This window comes from Mustela lutreola, chromosome 11, assembly GCF_030435805.1.
Source record: "Mustela lutreola isolate mMusLut2 chromosome 11, mMusLut2.pri, whole genome shotgun sequence".
NCBI lineage: Eukaryota > Metazoa > Chordata > Mammalia > Carnivora > Mustelidae > Mustela > Mustela lutreola.
The window spans coordinates 91,317,510-91,340,159 of record NC_081300.1 but is presented as its reverse complement, the minus strand read 5'-3'; the positions used below and the strand labels follow the sequence as shown (position 1 = coordinate 91,340,159).

The 22,650-nt window shown below is 47.0% G+C and overlaps 1 pseudogene; it reads left to right on the top strand.

Moving 5' to 3' along the window:
• Positions 1-1,014: 1,014 nt before the first annotated feature.
• LOC131810998 (small ribosomal subunit protein uS5-like) lies at positions 1,015-1,825 on the top strand (annotated as a pseudogene).
• Positions 1,826-22,650: the final 20,825 nt, after the last annotated feature.

Sequence of the window (22,650 nt, the reverse complement as noted above, 5' to 3'; positions counted from 1 at the left end):
TTGGGGGATGGGCATTGGGATGACATGTTGTGACTGGCAGTGAGTGTTGTGCCTAGGTGGCAAATCACTGAATTCTACTCCTGAAACTGATGCTGCACTATATGTTAACTAACTTGAACCTGGGCACCTGGGTGGCTCAGTCGGTTGAGCAGCTGCCTTTGGCTCAGGTCAGGATCCCGACTGAAGTCCCGGGATCAAGTCCCACTCCCAGCTCTATGGGGAGTCTGCTTCTCCCTCTGATCTTCTCCCTTCTCATGCTCTCTCTCACTCTCTATCTCAAATAAATAAACAAAATCTTTTAAAAAATAAATAATAATAATAATAAGTAAAAAGGAAGTTTTAGAAAAGAAGCCTGGGGCACTTGGGTGGCTCAGTGGGTTAAAGCCTCTACCTTCAGCTCGAGTCATGATCCCAGCGTCCTGGGATCAAGCCCCACATCAATGGGGAGCCTGCTCCGCACCCCCCACCCCCGCCTGCCTCTCTGTCTACGAATGATCTCTGTCAAATAATTAAATAAAAATCTTTAAAAAAAGAAAAAGAAAAAAGAAAAGAAGCCCTCTTCTCCTCCTCCAGCAAACCTACCGTGTAAAGATTATTTAGACTACGTTACATAAACTATATATAAACTTGTGGGTTTGTAAGTTAAAAACAGTCAAACATCCAAGTGATGTTGTGAAGCAATAAATATGCATCTGGTTTTCTCCCTGGTTCCTGGCACAGAGTTCCAAAAGCCCCTGCAACGTCCTAGTGAGAAGGAGGAATGGAGCCTCTTCTGTTATTCAGCCCGAACTGAATTTATGCTCATGAGATGACTGGTGTCTGAAGGCCCCCGATGGCTTCTGGTTGGAGTTTCGTTGCCCCAGGAAGCGTGTGATTAGAGGATTGGAACTCTCAGCCCCACCCCTGACCTCCAGGGACAGGAGAAGGGTTGGGGCTCCTGTTCATCACCAGGGGCCATGATTTAACCAATCGTGTCTAAGGCTTCTTCTCCGAGACAAGACCAAACGGCCAAGGATGTGGGTACCGCGGGAGGGCCCAGAGGACCCGGGGGGCTTCTGTGGAGGTTTTGACTGCGGCATCTGAGGCCACCGCCACTGTCACGGAGCTCACTGAGGCAAGGCCAAGGACAAGGAGTGGATCCCCATCACCAAGCCAGGCCACTTGGTCAAGGGCCTGAAGATCAAGTCTCTGGAGGAGATCTACCTCTTCTACCTGCCCATCAAGGAATCTGAGATCACTGACATCCTCCTGGGGGCATCCCTCAAGGACGCGGTTTGGAAGACCATGCCTGTGCAAAAAGCAGACCGGTGTGGGCCCGCGGACCAGGTTCAAGGCATTTGTAGCCATCAGAGATTCCAATGGACACATCAAGTGCTCCTAGGAGGTAGCCACTGCTGTCCTGTCTCGACAAGCTTTCCAGCATCCTCATGCAGCAAGGCTGCTGGAGGAACAAGATCGGCAAGCCCCACACTGCCCCATGCAAGGTGACCAGCCACTGCGGCTCTGTGCTGGTGTGTCTCATCCCCACCCCCAGAGCCACCGCCGATGTCTCAGCCCCCGTGCCCAAGAAGCTACTGATAATGGCTGGTATCAGACTGCTACACCTCAGCCAAAGGCTGCACTGCCATTCGGGGACCTTTGCCAAGGATACTTTTGATGCCATCTCCAGGACCTATGGCAATCTCACCCCTGACCTGTGCAAGCGGACGGTGTTCACCAAGTCTCCCTATCAGTAACTCACTGACCATCTTGTGAAGACCCACACCAGAGTCTCTGTGCAGAGGACCCGGGCTCCAGCTGTGGCCACCATGTAGTTTTATACAAGAAAAATAAAGTGAACCAAACTTGTTTTTTTAAAAAAAAAATTGTGTCTATGTAATGGAACCTCTGTAAAAGCCCGACAGCAGGATTCAGATAACTTTGGGCAGGTGAATACATCCCAGTGCTGGGAAGGTGGTGCATTCCCACTCCATGGGAACAGAAGCTCCTGCGATGGGTTCGTTCTGGACCTCACCCCACATCCTACCTCACGTGGTTGTTCACCTGCATCCGTTCTAATACCCTTTACAATTGAATACCCTTTACAATCAACTGGTGATATTAAGTGGAGTGTTTCCTTGAGTTCTATGAGCTTTTATAGTAAATGCTCCAACCTCAGGAAGGGGGTCTGGGAACCCCCAATTTGCAGCCAAGTCAGACAGAAGTGTGGGTAAACTGGGGGCCCCCTACTTGGGGTTGGTGTCTGAAGTAGGGACCAGGCTCGTGGGACCAAGTCCTTACCCTGTGTAGGCCACGCTAACTCCAGGTAGAGCCAGGTAGAATGAAACCACAGGATATCCAGTCGGGGTCCTCAGAGATTCAGAGAATGGCTTGGTGTGGGAAAGCCATGTGTTTCGTGTCGAAAGTGTTGTGAGGGGGAAATCCAGTTTTCCCTGAACTCTGCAATTTCATCCAGTTCAACCTAATCAGATCGTGTAAAACCTGGGAGGAATATGGTAGAAGAGTCAATACACAAAAGGAGAAGGTCTCGAAACCCAGACAAAACCATAGGTGTCTGGACGCGCCATGATTATTTTGCTAAACGTCCCCCATGCTAGCCGTTCCCTCCCTCTGAAGCCTCGCTCTCGGCTCCATAAAACGTCAAGAAAAGAAACACCAGTAGTTGTAAGTGTCACAATTCGGTTTTACGTGGCCGTTAACTAACCCCTGGCCGATCGTGGAGTTGGGCTGTCAGTATACTCCACACCTTGTTAAAAAAAAAAAAAAATCATATAGAAACTTCTGTGTGAATTCATTGTGAGCGCTTGTAACTCCTAAGGGACACTGAGTGGCGGAACAGGGAGGCTGGGTTTCTTAAAATTTCACTAAGGGACTGGTTTCTAACTGACCAACAGCTATCCCAGCTGAGGACAGGGGATGGCCACTGAGTACGGGGTACCAGCAGTGAAGACCTAGATAGGAGGTAGGACACTCCTCACCAAAAATATTCAGATCCATAGAGATCGACAGACTCATCCCAGCAGCGAGCCTATGAAGGTATTTTTTTTTATTTATTTTTATTTGCTTTTATTTTTGTTTATTTTATTTATTTTTAAGGTTTTATTCATTTATTTGAAAGAGAGATTCTGTTTGCATGTGGGGACAGGGGCAGAGGGAGAGAATCTTCAAGCAGACTCCCTGCTGAGCGCCGAGCCCTATGTGGGGCTCAATCCCATGACCCTGGGATCACGACCTGAGCAGAAACCAAGAGTCAGACATTCAGCCCAATGAGCCACGCAGGCACGCCAAAGAAAATATATTTAGATCCATCCTCATGAGGAAACTGCATTCAGAAAGGTTAAGTGACCTGTCCGAAATTACACAGGGGGAAAGAGCCACAGGCACAATCGGAACCGTAAAGGAGGGTTTGGATGATTTGGAGAGCAATTATCAATTGCTATTCATTTAACTATCACTTTAAATCTCAGCGCCAGTTCAGCAACCCTTGGCAAATATTTCTCATGCCCGAATTCCTTGCCAGATATGAAGCTAGGTGAGTGCAACCATATCTCGTGTCCAGCTGTTAGATTGCTTGATTTGTGACTCACATTTTAAAAGAAGAAAGAGAAAAGCAAAGCAACATCTAAATGAGTAGGAGTAGGAAGGATGCCCCAGTTTATTTCCAGAGACTGAGCTGCATACGAAGCCTTCCAGAATGTTCTGGGAAGGGAGAGTCTGGTGTTTCCTGCCACCCACCTGCTCTCTATGGACAGGCAAGAACAACTCTCCAGGGTAGTAGCGAGACTTATAACTCTTGTTAGTGCACTTTTATAGAACGTGTTTCAGAGGAGTTTCTCGACCCAAGTAGGGCTGCTCCCCATGTGGGTGTGCAGACCCAGGCCAGTGGGCTGTCGTTAAGGGAGGCAACATTGCCCAACTCAGGCGCTAAACCAGGTGGAGACACACAGGCTAATTCTCCTGCCTCTCCCCCGACCCCCTTTTTTCACACCTGCAAAATTATGACCCAGGAACAACTAGGTCTTTACTTGGGGGGAACACCCACAGACTGAAACAGCTTCTCACGCCTAGGGCTCAGCAGCCTCCCATCCCCCACCCTCAGCCTCCATGCAGGGAAACAGACCAGCTGACTCTGAACTTCCTCTTAGCTGTCAGATTCCCCTTGTAGCGTGAGGAAGAAAGACCGTGTCTCTCACCACCCAAAGCTATCAAGCAATGGCATAAGTGCCACTTCCAGTATTTGAGGAGTTATTCAACGCATATTTTTAGAGATTCATGGTTGTTGTTAATTTGTTTTCTTCCCAAGATTGGACACTCTGATTTTTGCAAAGATGACATCTCCATTTCTGATTATTAGAGCTTTGTGTTCATTATACCCACTAATTAGCATAAAATATAAATTGAATGATAAGATACTCTTTGGGGCTCTATGATACTAACAGCAAAGACATTATTTGTATTACAGGGCCAGGCATTATTCTAAGCGCTTGACACCAAAAATTAAAAAAAAAAAAAAAAATGACTGACTTTATCTGTACACTCTATGACTCGGGTTCTCTTCTTATTCCAACTTCACTGATGAGAAAACTGAGCCCAAGGTGATACATCTTATAAATGACAGAGCTGGGATTTGAACCTGGGTAATCTGTCTCCAGATAGATTGTGCTCGGTATGCTCCATGAAATATATCAGATGCCAGAAAAGATAGAGGCGTGTGATCTCACTTAGATATCATTGAAGCAGAGAGTAGGACCGTGACAGTGACGATAGTTAACAATACTGGAATTGTATACCTTAAATTTGCTAAGAGGGTAGATCTTCATGTAAACATTCTTATTACATGCACACAATAATAATAATAGTAAAGGGGGTGGGAGGAAACTTTGGGAGGTGATGAAGATGTCTTTGACCTTGCTCATAGTGATGATCTCATGGGTGGATACGTACCCCCAAACTTGCTGAGTCATACACATTAAATATGTGCAGCTTTTTGCGTGTCCATCATACGTCATAAAGTCACTTTAAAAATAAATACATGCATGGTATTCAAAAAGAGGAAAAGAAAGAAAAATATTACCGGTGGAAAGAGACTTAATTGACATGTCAACTACATGCCACATGGGATCATTTCATGCTTTCTGGCTCAGATAATGAACTATGAAGAAACTTAGAAAAAAATATTGGAACATGGTTTGGGTATTATCAGTGAGAGAAACCTGCAGAGAGTGACCAGAACTCTCAGAAGTACATGGCTGGGGGGGACGCAAAATGGCTCAGCCACTTTGGAGAACAGTTTGGCAGTTTCTTATAAAGTTAAAATACACCCATTGTGGGACACTTGGGTGGCTCAGTGGATTGAGCCTCTGCCTTTGGCTCAGGTCATGATCCCAGGGTCCTGGGATCAAGCCCTACAACAGGCTCTCTGCTCAGCAGGGAGCCTGCTTCCTCCTCTTTCTCTCTCTGCCTGCCTCTCTGCCTACTTGTGATTTCTGTCCGTCAAATAAATAAAATCTTTAAAAAAAATACACCCACCATATAAACCAGCAACTCTCCTCCTTGGCACTTATCCAAGAGAAATGAACACTATCGTCCACTCCAAAACTTGTGCGTGAGTGTTTATAGTGTCTTGATTCGTAACTGTTGAAACAGAAACTAACAAGATGTCTCTCGACAGAGAAATGAAGACATGACCCGTCCAGCATTCACGCAATGGAAAAACACCCAACAATAAAAAGGAAAAAGTTACTGACATACATGACAATAAGGATAAATCACAAAAGCAGAATGCCAAGCAAAAGGGGACACATTCAAAAGGCTACCTGCTTTATGACTCCCGCTCTGTAAGTCCTAGGAAAGACAGGAAGAGATCACTGGTTCCCAGGACCGGGGGTGAAGTGGGGGGTGCCGACTACAAAAGGTTACGAGGGAACTTTGAGGGATGATGGAAACACACCAGATCTCATTGTCGTGGTGGCCAAATGACCATATGCTTTTGTACAAATGTGCAGAACTGTACACTGAAAAGAGTGAGTTTTACTGAAGGAAATCGTACTTCAGTGGAAAAAAAGGCATTAAGGAAGTATGGTTCATTTTGTTAGGATGTGAGTACTTCTGCGGTTAGGGATATATACAGAACTGTTTATGGATGAAATGACACCTGGATTTATCTTCTTTTTTTTTTAAGATTTTTAAAATTTATTTATTGAATATATAGAGAGAGATCACAAGTAGTCAGAGAGGCAGGCAGAGAGAGAGGGGGAAGCAGGCTCCCTGCTGAGTGGAAACCCTGATTCGAGGCTCGATCCCAAGACCCTGAGATCATGACCTGAGCCGAAAGCAGGCTTTACCCTCTGAGCCACCCAGGTGCCCCTACCTGGATTTATCTTTAAAATAATCCAAAGAACAGGGGCACCTGGCTGGCTCAGTTGGTGGAGTGTGGGACTCTTGATCTCAGGGTTGTGAGTTTGAGCCCTGCGTGTGGCATAAAGTTTATTCAACCAAACAATCCAAAAAAAAAAAAAAAAAAAAAAAAAAACAAACAAACAAAAAAACCCTCCAAAGAACAAAGAGGGAGAACTAGACTAAATGAGACTCACAATTGTAGTGTTTGCGGAAGCTGGGGGTTCCTGATGTTCTTTTTTCCCAGTCTTGCATATGCTTAACCATGGCCATAATAAAAAGGGAAAAATATATTTAAAAGAAAGAAAAAGTCACCCTGTCTGGCTTCACCACTTCCTGTTGAACTTGGACACAGAACTCCCCTCAGTTTCAATCTTCTCGAGATGAAGATGGATGCAGTCTTGGTGTGTATCTCACAAGGTTTCACGATGACCAGATGAATTAGCCCTTGTGTTTGGACAATGACAGAGACACAGTAAACTTACAGTAAATGAAAGTAATCATTATTTTTTAAATTTCATTTTAATTTTTAAGATTTTACTTATTTATCTGAGAGAGTGCAAGAGAGACAGAGCATGAGCATGAGCAGGGAATAGGAGCAGAGGGACAGGGAGAAGCAGACTCCCTGCTGAGCAGGGAGCCTGACGAGGGGCTCAATCCCAGGATCCCAAGATAATGACCTGAGCAGAAGGCAGAGGCTTTAACCCCTGAGCCACCCAGGTGCCCCCATTATTATTATTATTTTTAATTGGGCTCAGGTGTATACAGACATAGCCCATAGACCTGGAGTCAGGGAGGGAAGCAAGAGAATTCAGATTTCCACGGTGCCAGAGAAATTTCTTTGCCGACATAAAGGGGGCTCACCCACTCACTGATTTGGCATCCCCCTCCCTCTCAGCCGCTGTGTCCCTAGAAGGAGAGAGCAGTGGAAAAAAAAATAGAAGAGAGATGTCACTAGTGGCTCAAGTGCCTCTGCTAGGTGGCAAATAATGAAATAATTATGTAACTAGGGTCCATAATTAGCTATCTCTATTGCGGAATGCCGTCTAAGAGAAGACGAGAAAAGGAGTCCATTTCCTCAAGTCTCTACTTGTCAAGACTGCTGGTAATAGCGAAGGGAAGGAAACCCTTGCAAGTGAGCCTGGGCAAATGTGGGACTGAGAACCTTGTGTGGCCAGACCGGTTGAAGCAAGAACTAATTTCCGACCGTGGGTCCAGGGTTTCAGCTACTAGCATCAGGATCTCTGTCCTTCTCTTTCAGTTCGCTTCTCCCCGTGGGGGAAGGCTCATCCCCGACTTCTTCAGGTGGCAGCTCCAAATTGTCCACTACAAGGACAACCAGATCAAGGGAAGGCTCCTATCTCCATGTCTGGATAAAATCCCAAGGAATAGCTCTGATTGGCCCTGTTGGGTCACGTGTCCATCCCTTGAGCCAATCACTGCCGTCGTGAATGGGTTGCTATGATCATAGTAGCCTGGAGCTACTCTAAAACATTACCCATGCATCAGTGACAGAGTTTTGAGGGCCAAGTGGCAGGTGTGACATCAGGACAACCATGGATGCTCACTCCAGCAGTGAGGAGCGCCAGGCGGGTGACAGAGGAGTTCGGGGGATATTGACGTAGGGAGGACATCTGTGGACCATTGTTCAGAGGGACTCTGAAAGCAGAATCCAGAACAAAGGGATTGCACAACCCCATGGATCAGTCTGATTATTTGCAGGAACATCTCTACCTCTTTGCAGACTTCTAGCATATCCAGAAAGTAGTCCTTAGTGTGTGCCATGGGTGCTGCTGCTGGCCTTCCACACCCCTAGCCACTTGCTGATACTGCTTGGTGCCAACACCCATCACTCTCCATGGGAAAATTCTTTTTAGTATGAATGCTGAAGTCCTCAGCTTTTGCAGAAAGACAGGACAGCCAGTGGACTGGTGCTTCTGGAAGTAGCCCTTAACCAGTGATGGTAGAGAGTTGGGGGTAATGTCCTCACTTCCTCTGTCCTCACTTGGGGTAATTCAGTGTTCCATGCTGTCTCCCCAGAGCCCACAGTGGGATGGAGCCCCAGTCACCCCCAGGGTAACTGACATGATTGTGCCTCATCTAATGACTTCCTTCCCTGGTTGACTTGCATCCCACAGCCCCTTCCCACGAGCGTTTCCTAGGGTCCCCTCCCACATAAACTTTGACAAGTGAATCCTTGTGTCCCAGTCTGCTTCTGACGGAGTCCAAACGGGGAGGGTTCCCAAACCCGCGGGGCTGAGAGAGATTTGGAAAAGATATCTGAGCAGTCTTCAGAGAGGTTTTGAGAGTCAAGCAGATTGGGTTAAGAATCCCAGGAGCAGGAAGGAAAGGAGGGAAGAAGGAAAAATAAGACCAGATAAATAAATAATGAGCCTATCGCCTGGAAATAAAGATCACCGTTTATGTATATTGAATAAGTGAATGAATTAACAACTAAATGAATGAAAAAGTGAAGATTTCCTCCATTTTAGCTTGGGGAGGGATAAAACCTCTTCTTCTCTGAACATTTCATTTACTTGTTTGTTTACTTAGTTATTTATAAAGATTTTATTTCTTTATTTGAGAGAGCAAGAGACAGAGAGAGGGGGAACACAAGCAAGGGGAGTGATAGAGGGAAAAGCAGGCTTCCCACTGAGCAGGGACCCCTGAATGCAGGGCTCGATCCCAGGACCCTGGGATCATGACCTGAGCTGAAGGCAGACGCTTAAGGGCTGAACCACCCCGGCGCCCCTTTCCGAACACTTTAATACCAACACACAGTTCACAAGAGGAACTAAACAACGTGATGCTAATTTCTTAACATGAAAACACTTCTTGGGGACACGTGAGTGGCTCAGTTGGTTAAGCCGCTGCCTTCCGCTCGGATCATGATACCAGGGTCCCGGGATCGAGTCCCAAGTTGGGCTCCTTGCTTGGTGGGGAGCCTGCTTCTCTCTCTGCCTCTGCCTGCTTGTGCTCTCTCTCTCTGATGAATAAATAAAATCTTTGGGGAAAAAAAAAAAAAAACACCTCTTGGAATTCCATTTTTCTCCTCTGTGAAAACAAGAAGAATGGCCGCCACCTTCCTCGAAGGCCCATAGAAGGATAACATGCAATGAAATATTGTGTAAGATAAAGAACTCTCTGGATAGGAATTTTTGTTGGTGATGTCTCTTAGGACAGAGCCATGATGACTCCAACAAGCTCGGAGCAACTTTCTGAGTGGTAACAATGATACTGTGCCCACCCAGCGCCTGCCACATAGTAACGGCTGAGTTCACAACAGACCAAGCAATGAATGCCATCCGCACCGCAGGTGGTTCTTACCGCATTCATATTCTTAATTGTCCATTACTCTTACCTCCTCCACTCAAGGGATCACCAGACTCCCTGTCCTATTAAAGGTGTTGATACGCACCCAACTTCCTCTTGATTTTCTCCTGTCAAGTTGGAAATGTGGCTCCGTTTTAGGATTCATGAAGACAGCCCCCTGCTTTTGCACAAGTCTATTATTATGTATTTCGTGTGCATACATTTTGTTTTCCTTTGGTGGCTAATTGGGGCATGAGATTGAAGACTGGTGGGTGCTGAGGGTCACAGAGGAAAATATAAGGTTGCAGGCTTTGGATGGAAGCTTTTGGGCATAATCATGGGCAAGCTTCATTCCCGGGCAGTGAATGCAGGCAAGTGGTTGGCGTAAATGTTTATTTTAAGGGGGGAGTCATTTATTTTTCAGGCAGAAAGTTTACACAGCTTGAGAGAATTATTTGGGAGGAAATGAAGCCCATGGCATATGATGCCACAGGGCCTCACCTGCCTCCCCTCTCTCTTTCCCCAGCTCTGAAAGTGAGAAGGCTGACCCTCCTCTCCTGGTCCCCCAACACACCCACGCACCCAGGTCTCACCACCGTGGGCTTGGACAACAGACATTTGCACAAATGAAGTTGTTATTGGAAAGGCCTTTGTAGCCTCAGTGGTCCCCACTGAAGGATAATCAAGTTTGGAGGCTATCATGAAGCCGGTCCCCAAAGGACAGAATCAGGAGATGGACCTGAGAACACAAGCATCAGGCTTCAGAGACAAACACTAGCCTGCACTGTGCCACTCATCTGTGATAGGACCCTGAGCCTCAGTTTCTCCACTTATAAAGTAGCTGGGGGACTAGACGCTGTCAAGATTCTTCTTAGCTCTGATATGACATTTTAGGCAATGTCATACTGCCTGTGTTTACTCGCGGCCCTGCCTAGCTCAAGTCTGTCCCTGGGACTTATATTCTTCCCTCTGTCCCCTTTCCTTTCTATTTCCTTTTCCCACCCATCATCTCTTTATCCTTTCATTCCAAAGATCCCCACTGATGCACGCACATGGGCCAGGAGTCTGAAAGGAAGTCAGCTCGGATCACTGTTCGTGCTAATCTAGAGGCACAGAGGCACAGTGGTGCTGGGATCAACTGGGAATTTGGGCAAGTGATGGAAATGTTCTGCGCCTCAGTTTTCTCATCTGTAAGATGGGGCTGATCGCAGTATCTGGCTCATGGCACTGTTGAGACAATGAAATAAATTGGCCTAGAAAACTCTTGGAGCAGAGCCTTAAAAAACCTTAGCTGTTTTAGGTATCACCATCATCATTGTTATGGATTTGCCCCCAGTTTTCTCAATTCTCTGTTTTCTCTCTTGAATTTTCCTGGGCCTTTGGAGTCCAGCAGGTCCAGTTTCAAATTCCATCACCTCCGAGTTGTATGACCTTAAAAAAGTCATTTCATTTCCCTGACCCTTAGTTCCCTTATTTAGACAGAAGAGGCGACCATAATAATTATCCTAATGATAATTCCTTCCTCTGCAAAAGGGTTTTGTAAAGATTAAATAATAACATGTAGAAAGTTCTGGCACATAGTAGGTCCCAATAAACATGTGTTTTTGTTCTCTTTCTCACATACTTCTGCTCATAAAGTTTCTTTTAATTTTGAGGATTCCAATTAAAATTTTTTTTTTTTTTAAGTAACAGTTATGCTCGATGTGGGGCTGGAACTCACGACCTCAGGATGATGAGTCCTACGCCCCACTAACTGAGCCAACCAGAGGCTCCCTGCATTTAAAAAAATTTTTTTTGCGGGATGCCTGGGGGCTCAGTGGGTTAAGCATCTGCTTTTGGCTCAGGTTATGATGCCAGGGTCCTGGAATGGAGCCCCACATCGGGCTCCCAGCTCAGCGGAAAGCCTGCTTCTCCCTCTCCCTCTCCCTCTGCTTGTGTTTCTGCTCTCGCTGTCCCTCTCTCTCTCTCTCAAATAAATACATAAAATCTTTAAAAATAAATAAATTAAATAAACAAATAAACAATTGTGATGGTATTTTGTCATGTCACTGATCCCCCGCCCTGCCTCACCGCCCCCCCACCGTGTGTTTTATGTGCTGACAAATATTCTGAAGTAAAATCCAGGCTTCCTTAGACTGCCAAAGAGACTGGAAATGTCTCAGGTTTGGCCAGTCCAGAACTTTCTGAAGACAGCTTATTGCTTGTTACACCTGCTTGAAATTTCTCCAGCCTTCAAAGTCCTTCATTGAAAAAAAGAAAATCCTTCATTCAAATCGGTGAGAAAGATGTCTCCTTTTTTTTTTTTTTTTTTTTTTTTTAAGATCTTAGTTACTCATTTGGCAGAGAGAGAAGCAATGAGAGAGGGAACCCAAGCAGGGCAGAGGCAGAGAGAGAAGGAGAAGCGTCTCTCTATATATCTACAGGGTTCTTCTGTGGTTTCCAGGTATCCGCTGGGAATAAGGGAGACCACTGTACATACAATCTTCTATAATAATATTAAATTTACCAGCTCTTAACCAACTTCAACATTTAAAATCTCACAGCTGGGGGCGCCTGGGTGGCTCAGTGGGTTAAAGCCTCTGCCTTTGACTCAGGTCACAATCCCAGGGTCCTGGGATCGAGCCCCGCATCAGGCTCTCTGCTCAGCAGGGAGCCTGCTTCCCCCTCTCTCTCTGCCTGCCTCTCTGCCTACTTGCGATCTCTCTCTCTCTCTCTCTCTCTCTCTCTCTGTGTCAAATAAATAAATAAATAAATCTTTAAAAAAAAAAAAAAATCTCACAGCTGTCTTCCCAGGCCTGTAACACAGGTCTACAACATTATTTGTAGTGCAACTATAATCTCCCTATAAATACTTCAATTCATCCCCTCCTGCTGGATATTTAGGGTTTTGGTCTTTTTTTTTTTCCATCCTGCACATGTTAAGTGAATGGAATCAATCCTTTACTCCATGGTTTGTGTCTTCTTGCTGTTCCCCAGGGATTCCAGAAGGTCAGGCGGAGCTGCAGGGACCCTGTAGGGTTGCAAAGGTTGAATGAATTGAGACTTGGCACGGTGGTCCCCTGTGGGGCTCCCTGCCACGGGTTTGGAAAGGTCTCCCTCACTTTCTGGGCTCATGGGCACCGTGAAAACTGGAAGTCATAAGGAGGTCAAGAGAAGGCATAAGATGATAAGACCGGCTGGGACCTGTTGACTTCCAGAGACTAGAGAAGGGATCATTATTTACTGATAACCTACCATTTCATGGCAGTTAGCAGCGTGCCGTGGGACAGCTCCGGGTCAGTGCCCCCTGATATTAAGTATAATGAAGAGTCTCGCGGCCCCCTGAGGTTGCGTCACACAGGAAGAACAAACATGCACAAACAGGCAGATTTTCTCTTTCTCCCTGAATCACTCTGCCATGCTCCTCTTGCTGTCCGCTACTCACCCCTTCCCACCCCACCAGAAAATTTCCCACCTCCCCAGCTGGCCAATAATCTTTATAAAGAAAACCCACTATTAAAAAAAAAATACTAAGAGGAAAGTCTTGCTATTCCCTTAGGAACAACTGAGGCTCAGAGAGCTCCCTTAGTCCACAGCTAATCGATGTGTCCGTCAAATCCTAGGGCTCCCACCTATGATAGGACTCTGCCCCCTTTGAACTCTGACTTTGACCATGAAGGAGACAACACTGCTTCATCACGCTTCTTTCAAAGGCCAAAGGAACTTCTTCTAGACTATTTTTTTTTTTTTAAGATTTTATTTATTTATTTGACAGAGAGAGAGAGCACGGGTAAGCAGGGGGAGAGGCAGAAGCAGACTTCCGGCTGAGCAGGGAGCTCCATGTGGGGCTCGACCCCAGGATGCTGGGATCAGGGCCCGAGCCAAAAGCAGATGCTTAACTGAGCCACCCAGGCACTCTTCTTCTAGACTTTCTTCTTCTTCTTCTTCTTTTTTTTTTTTTTTAAGATTTGTTTATTTATTTGACAGAGAGAGAGATCACAAGTAGGTGGAGAGGTAGGCAGAGAGAGAGGGGGAAGCAGGCTCCCTGCCGAACACAGAGCCCGATGTGGGGCTCGATCCCAGGACCTCGGGATCATGACCTGAGCCAAAAGCAGAGGCTTAGCCCACTGAGCCACCCAGGCACCCCTCTTCTAGACTTTCTAAAGAGACTCTTAGCCTGTCCCAGGAAGCCACACATGTCTACCATGTGTCATGTTAAAAAAGGCCAACAACCGGGCGCCTGGGTGGCTCAGTCTGTTAAGCATCCCACTCTTGATTTCAGATCAGGTCATGATCTCAGGGTCATGGGATCGAGCCCCACATCGGACTGCATGTGGAATCTCTTGGATATTCTCTCTCACCCTCTCCCTCTGCCCCTCCCCTGCTCATGCTCAAATAAATAAATAAATAAAAGCTTTTTTTAAAATAGCCAATTACAATATCACAGATATCCTTAAATAATATATATACACATACATTATACATATATGTAAACTGTACTTAGTTCTTCCCCAATTCTTCATATATATATATGTGAACATGCATTTGTGTATTCTTTTCATATATATACATATGTTCATATATATATTCTTAATCTATATCTATATAAACACACATATACATACGTATATATGTACATGAAGAACATACATGTGTGTAGTTTGTGTCCACATAGATGTATGCATGAAGAATCAGGTAAAAAACTAAATATGTCATATTCATATATTTACGAAATCAGGTCAGAAACCAAACACAGTTCGTATCCTCTCTCTGAAGGAGCTCAGGAACATATCCCTAACACTCCCATGAGAACTGTTGGAAATTCCAACCATTCCGTATCTCAAATTCTCCAGTTGGTTGTGATTTTTTTTTCTCAAAATAATACCACTCTCATCAAAACAACAACAGCAACATACGCGTAAAAAGAATGCAATGTGCCTGATAGAGTTCAATGGTCGTGGTCGCTGTCCAGCGAGATGGGAAGGAGCCAGAGGTTAGAGCCATGGAAGGACAGATTGCCCTGAAATGTTTCCGGAATGTCTACCGCCGAAAACAGAATTACAGGATACTGGAAGATGTTCCTTGTTTGTGGAAATGCATGTCGACTAGTGTTCAGGTGACGCTGGCTAGATCAAGACCACGGGCAGAGGTCACTCTTGTCTAGGACACGTGCAGACATACTGCTCGTCACCCTAGGCACTTTGGTTCAGAGTGTCCATCGGACCTTGACATTCCCGCCAGATCACTGGTGCTTTGCAGGCAGCCCAGTGCCGTACTGGACCACAAGGCAACCGGACTTTCCAGAGAAATACAGGAATTTCAGGCTACCATGGAGATTTCTGTGTGTGGGGAGAAGTTTGGGCTTTGTTCTATGTGGCCTCCGAAGCCAGGACTAACGCCGAGAGGTGGGAGCCACAGGGAGGCGGGTGGCAAGTGGGATGCCCCTTTTCTCTTCTGCAGCCTTGGCAGCGACGTAAATCTCTCTAATCCCTCCTCACCTCCTTTCGACTCCCTGCTCACGGTTGTCAAAACCTAGAGCCCGGCAGTGGGGAGAAGGAGAAAGCCTGAACCAAAAACCTCCTTGGAGGTGGGAAGGCGACGTGTTTGTCATTTTCCTCGATCGTACCTAGTGCCTGTTGGTTTTAATTTTCATGCCATGGGCCTCCCCCTACCCCAGACCCCTGCTAGAATAGGTAAGATTTAAAAGATGGGTGGGGAACGCCTGGTTGGTTCTGTGGGTTTAGGGTCTGCCTTCGGCTCTGGGTGTGATCTCGGGGTCCTGGGATCGAGCCCCGCACCATGTGCTGTGTGTAGTCTGTTTCTCCCCCTCTCTCTGCTTCTTCCTACTGCTCTCATGCACTCTCCCCCTCTCTAATAAATAAATAAAAACTTTTTAAAAAGCAGTAGGCAGGGGTGCCTTGGTGGCTCAGTGGGTTAAAGCCTCTGCCTTCGGCTCGGGTCATGATCCCAGGCTCCTGGGATCGAGCCCCGCATTGGGCTCTCTGCTCGGCAGGGAGCCTGCTTCCTCCTCTCTCTCTGCCTACTTGTGATCTCTGTCTGTCAAATAAATAAATAAAATCTTAAAAAAAAAAAAAAACAGTATGCACTACGAACTGTAAGGTTGTTAAAAAAAAAAATTAAGACTCTCCCCCATTTGGGAATGTAAATGGATGCTATCACTTTGTAAAATTGCTTGGAAGTGTCTAATAAAGTTGGATCTATGCATGCACCACCCACCCCCAAACTTCCACCCCTCAAAGTAAGCTTTCCCCGCCAAATCACTGCTTCTGTACAACAAAAGACAAGCATGAGAATATTTACAGATTTATTTGCCATAAGCCCAAAAGGTAAATACATCAAATGTCCAGGAGGAACAGAATGGATAAACAGAATATGGTAAACTCATCTGGTGGAATACTATACAGTCATGAAAAAGAAGCCACGCTCTCTAACTGCAACCATAGGGCTGAATTCACGAATGTGTTAGGACTGAACGAAAGCAGACACAAGAGAGAACATACTCTATGGTTCTACTTATACAAAATTCAAAAATAGGCAACAGCATTGATGATGATGGCAGAATAGGGGTTACCTTTATGGGGAGAGAAGCGATTGGGAGGGCGTTTATGGGAGCCAGCAATGGTGCAGGAGCTGAATCCAGTCGCGCTTACACAGGCATCTACTTGCAGGAAGTCCCCAGGCTACACATGTAATATTTGAGCCCTTTATTGTATATAAGTTCGGCTTCAAAACAAAGAAAAAGAAAATGACAAATGCATGTTTCCTATGTGATGGAGACATGTGAGTTAATGGGTAAAGCACTTACCAAGAGACAATTAAGAAAAGAACGTTTTCCAGCTGGACCCAGCATCCCGACTACTGCGGGAGCTCTCACTCCCTCATTAAGGTCAGTGATGCCCTCCATGTTCCGGTTCTGATGAGGCCAGTGGGGAAATAATGACCCCTCCATGGCCCCAGTGGCCCTTGCCTGCCACCACCCGCCCCCTTGTCTCAGAGCAGACATTCCAGGCAGTTCCGCTGGAACTCGACGAGTGTCCCCTCCTGGCACGGGACACTTGGCCAGAGAGCCCCTCCTGGTTACTCTGGGCAAGGTTGATTGCTGGTCCCCCTGGCAATAATTACACCCACGGTCGGAACCTGATGCAAAGCAACACATTTCAACATCATGGGCCGGGAGAGGGCAGGGGAGTCACAGAATCTTCCCAACGGAAGTTCCCGGTCCTCGTAGCTGAGGCCAAGCCTCTGCACCAGTCCGCAGGAAGCACTGAGTCCTCGGGTGAGAGAAGAGGTGTCAGACAGCAAAGACCAGAAGGCCGGGCGCTTCTGCTCAGTTGCCATGAGATCTCTCTACCGGATGGAAACTTCTCAGCTCCGGCATGCCTTGCCCATCGCTGGTCATTTCAGGGCTGGTGGGCTGAGAGGAGCTCTAGCTTCTCCCCTTCTCCACCAGCTGCTGGGCGGGGGGCGGGGGGGATATGTCCACGATTATTGGTAGCTGTAGCAGTAGTTAGCATCTGCTCAGATTTGCTTCCGAATCTTCTGGATCGGCTTCCTTTTGGTGAATGGGCCAGGAATGGATCACGGACGCAGCGTGGGAATGTGGAGGCTCAGGAAGGCCCTTCTCTCTGCTTCTTTATTGGAAATGTTCCGTATTAACAAGGTTTTAAAAACCCTATCGGTCCTCTAGACGGCCAACATGTAATAAAGAACTTACTGAGCTGGAGGAATAAAAAGCAAAAGCACGAATTAAAGGAAGGTATTTAAAAGGCATTTCGAGCATCAGGGGGAGCAGAGGGAAATAACAAATTCATAAAGGCCAAAACACAAGCTTGCCTTGGGAAAGCTTTCTTTTCCTTTTCCTTTTTTCTTTTTTTTTTTTTTTTAAGATTTTATTTCTTTATTTTTTTTACAAGAGAGGGCACGAGCAGGATTGGGGGGCTGGCAGGCAAAGGGAGAAGCAGGTTCCCTGATGAGCAGAGAGCCTGACACGGGATTCAATCCCAGGACCCTGGGATCATGACCTGAGCCAAAGGCAGACACTTAACTGACTGAGCCACCCAGGCGCCCTCGGGAAAGCTTTCTAAGTGTTGGTGGGCAGAAGTGGGCCCCGGCAGGAGCAAGCAAGTGTGTGCTCCCTGCTTCACCCTCCCTGGGGCAGAGAGATGGGGGAGACACTAATGTACGTTCTGACGGGCCAGGAGCCACGGTCTGGAGACTGCCCTGGTCAGGCTCCTTGCCTGTGGGTACAGGGCCCCACCAGAGGTATGGGGTCTCTCGACCTGCAGTGAGAAATGCCCTCATCACTTTCACCATCATGGAAGACCGCAAAGAGGTTTAGAATCAGACCCACTCGGCTTCCCATCCCTACTCTGCCCTTAGGTGCTGAGTGACCTTGGGCTCTCTGTGAGGCTCTCTGAGTCTGTTTCCTCATCTGTCAAAGGAACGTAAGGACAGACAGACTTGAACCCAGACGATTGCTCTGAGGGTTGAGTAAGTTTTTTTCACCGTGTCTCGTGTCACATTCCATTTCTACAGTACTTCCAACACACACAGTTTTGGCGGTACCTGATGAGCCCCACATTGTTTATAAGCCTGTTGGAACCAGAGATAAAGCTGTATCAGTGCAAGAAAGGGGAGAGGGAGAAAAGTGTCTTTAGGGAGAAGGTCCCTAAATTCTCAAGGTGTCGATGACCCTTGAAAGGTCAAAAATCACGGCTCTCTATCAGTGCTGTGCACTGATCAAACCTCCCGCCAGGATGGAAATGTTCTAGAGCTGAGATGCCCCCTACTCTAGCCACTGGCCACATATGTCTACTGAGACTGGGGGGAACTGAATTTTTCATTATACTTAATGTCAAATATATTTGATTCAATATATTTAATGTCAAATAAAGCGATCGTATTTTCACTCCCTACAGCCCTCTGCGAGAGGGTACGAAAACTGAGGCTCAGAGGAAATGAGCAAATGCTCCCAGATCAGTCAGCTGATGGGAAAGGAGCAAGAATCGGAGTCCAGAACTGCAGACATACTCCTACATCCTCTTTGCTACGTTCTCTATTTTTTTTTAAAGATTCTATTTATTTATTTGACAGATAGCGATCACAAGTAGGCAGAGATGCAGGCAGAGAGAGAGGGGGGGGGGAGCAGGATTCATGCTGAGCAGAGAGCCCGATGTGGGGCTCGATCTCAGGACCCTGAGATCATGACCTGAGCTGAAGGCAGAGGCTTTAACCCACTGAGCCACCCAGGCACCCCCGTTCTCTATTTTTTAAACATTCAAAAAAAATTTTTAAGTAGGGTCCTCGACCAAAATGGGGCTCGAACTCACGACTGTGAGATTAAGAGTCTGGTGCTCGGACACAACCAGGCAGGCAGCTCCCTCTGCTACCTTCTAGAGGCTGCGACACCCACCGTTGTGGACAAGCCGCCGATGTCAGCATCTGCACTTTGGCACTGGAGATGAGTCAGGATGAAGCAGCGGGACGCAGGGCAGGACACACATCCTTCTCCTCTGTGCGCTGGGTGGGGGAGGAGGGTTTACTACCCAGGAAGAGCTTTGTCGTGGGTTGGGCTTTCCCAGAAGCAGGTGACGGCAAGTGGTTTATTCGGGAAGTGATCCCAAGAAGCATCTGTAGGGAATAGGGAGGTCAAGGAGGCAAGAGAAGGAACCCACAAGAAGGTGTGTTAAGGAGCAGCTGTTTCCTTTGGGTGTTGGAGGCTGAATCCCGGCGGGACCATAAGAGATGAGGTAGAGGACACATCAGAGTTGGCTACCTGCTGGGGGAGGAAGCTGGGGCACTGATGCTCCGACTCTTGTCTGCCATGGACTGGGGCTGCTCTCCAAGAAGTCCATGTCCCCAGCACTTAAGAAGCGTGGGCTGAGCACATCAGAGGAAGCTATCAGATGGAAAGTCCTTACAGGGGGACGTCCCCAGCAAGCACAGATCAGGGAGTGCCAAGATGATGTGATGAGACACCAGGAACTTTTGCTACTCACAGCAGAATCCAAGTGCAATTAATGGGAGACTCCAGAGGCCCCAATAAGGCCAAGAACTTATAGAGAAAGGATCGGTTATCTGTTGACAACACTGACTTATTGGAAATCACAATCTGAGTTATTCCAAATAATCTATCCTTCGGATATACTTGCACAGGCATGCAATGGTGTAGGAAGAGGCACTGTCTCTGACCAATGAGAGATGGAAGCCACCTCAATGCCCACCAACAGGGGGTTTCTAAAATAAAACTGTGGCACAGCCACATTAGGAGACGTTCAACAGGTGTTTGGGCTGCAATAGAAAGGTTTCTGGATGCCCTGTTCAATGAAGAAAACACAAGTTGCAAGAAAATAAGGTTAGTATTATCTAATTTCTATTTTTTAAAGATTCTATTTATTTATTTGACAAACAGAGATCACAAGTAGGCAGAGAGGCAGGCAGAGAGAGAGAGAGGGGAAGCAGCAGAGAGCCTGCTGCGGGGCTCAATCCCGGGACCCTGGGATCATGACCTGGGCCGAAGGCAGAGGCTTTAACCCATTGAGCCACCCAGGTGCCCCTGTTTTCTGTTTTTTTAAAAAAAAATACTTGGGGTGTCTGGGTGGCTCAGTGGATTAAGCCACTGCCTTCGGCTCGGGTCATGGTCTCAGGGTACTGGGACCGAACCCCACATCTGCCTCAGCATCCCTGCTGAGCGAGGAGCCTGCTTCCCCCTCTCTCTCTGCCTGACTCTCTGCCTACTTGTGATCTCTCTCTCTGATGAATAAATAAATAAAATCTTTAAAAAAAATACTTAAGGGATGCCTGGGTGGCTCAGTTGGTTAAGCCGCTGCCTTCGGCTCAGGTCATGATCCCAGGGTCCTGGGATCGAGTCCCACAACGGGCTCCTTGCTTGGCAGGGAGCCTGCTTCTCCCTCTGCCTCTGCCTGCCTCTCTGTCCGCCTGTGCTCGCTCGCTCTCTCTCCCTCTGTCTCTGACAAATAAATAAATAAAATCTTTAAAAAAAATACTGAAAAGAAGCAGGATGCTGAGAGCATCGGGCAGGGTTTAGAGACTATGTCTTCCACATATGCCTTTTTGCCTCTGCACTTTTACTATAAGCCCGTATTACTCTATGTAATAAAACCAAGACAAAATTATATATGTAATAAAAGCTCAGCTTCTTGGCAGGACAAGGTGATAGCTGCAGGGATCCAAGGAGGGGTTGGCTTCAAGACCTAGTAGGGTTTGTCCAAGAAGTAACAGGGGCTTCCTGGTGTCTATCCTTGCTGCCAATGGCAAGGAGCCACAGGACATCCTGCTGAATGTGAGGTGACTTCTGCCCCCAAGCAGGTGGGACAAATTCTTGTATTGCCAGGCCACTGAAGCTTGAAAGCTCCCAGCAGTGACCAGCTGCTTGCTTGTCCCTGATCTTCAGCTGTCTCTGTCTTTTCTCTTTATTTGGCAAGTTTTCCCAAGCCTCTGCTATACACCAGACACTGATTTAGAATGGTTTTCGAGGGGAACGAGGCAAGCGTGCCTGCCCTCGGGGAGCTTCCTCCTAAGCCCAGAAGAGGACGCCAAGGGCATACTTGCACAAATATTTATCTCACTGACGTACTCTGTTCTATGAGGAAGTGCAGGGAGCTACATGGTAAGACCTCCTATTCTGTGTAACCTGGAGAAAAGATACCCTCGCCACAGGAGTTTCTTAGCTGTTCTTTTGAGGACAGAGTGAACTTTGTAAACATAATAAGCTGTAGGGGCACCTGGATGACTCGGTGGGTTAAGCCTCTGCCTTCGGCTCAGGTCATGATCTCAGAGTCCTGGGATCAAACCCCGCATCGGGCTCTCTGCTCAGCAGGGAGCCTGCTTCCTCCTCCTCTCTCTCTCTCCCTCTGCCTGCCTCTCCCCCTACTTGAGATCTCTGTCTCTCAAATAAATAAATAAAATCTTTTTAAAAAAATAAGAAGCTGCAGAGGTCTACAGAAAATAAATGTCAGTGAGCTCCCCTGGGCTGGGAGACCTGTGCCAGCATGCTATCCAAAGTAGGAGAACCCTGGCTCTGTTTCCAACCTTCTTCACCATGGGTCAGCCAGAATATCCTGGACCAGACAGGTGGGCTGCTCCCTCTCCTCCGGGATTTTCAACTAAATCTACTAAGCATTTGGAGTTTTTCTTCTTCGGGAGAAAAACAAACAAACAAACAAACTTAGAAGACCAGTCTTAAAAGGCGCCTGTCTTCCAATGAAGGCTTCACCTCAACCAAATAATGTAATAATGCTACATTATTCACAATAAGTACTTGGATGCCTCCAGCGACGGGGAGCTCATTATCTACCCCTGAAGTCCATTTTCAGTTCTCGAGCAGCTACTTGCTTGAAAGCTCTTTCTTCTTCTGTTTGCTTATTTCCACCTGGTGCTACCCTCTGCGCTCCCATGGGAAAGCCTCCACTGCTTTGAAGCTAGTTATTGTTTCTCAGCAGCTCTCCATTTTTAGGGCTTTATGGTGTGTGAATCGGCAGGGGGTGTAGGCGATAGGTCAGGGTGTCACCTGTGGGCTCTACCAATCATACCTTGGGGAAGCACAAACCATTAAAGCTCCGTCTTCCCCTCCCTGGCACCAGGTGACCATCACATCTTGCTCTTTTCTCACCTTGTCGACATTCTGTCCCCCACCTCTGCGGAATTCATGTTTAACAGCGGATGACACTGTACCCTTGGTGCAGAGAGGATCACGACTGTCACTGAGACATGCTGTGGGATAATGTTTAAAAGCATTCATGCTTGAGCCCCTCTGCCTGGGTGTGAATCCTGGAAGCCCCACTAACGAGCTGTGTGGCCCGTAGGCCAGTCACTTATCCTCTCTGAGCATGGTTGCTTCATCTTCAAAATAGACACAAGAACACAACCTGCATTACAGGGCTGTCGCGAGGATGAAATGGAACAAAGCACAAGGAAGTGCTC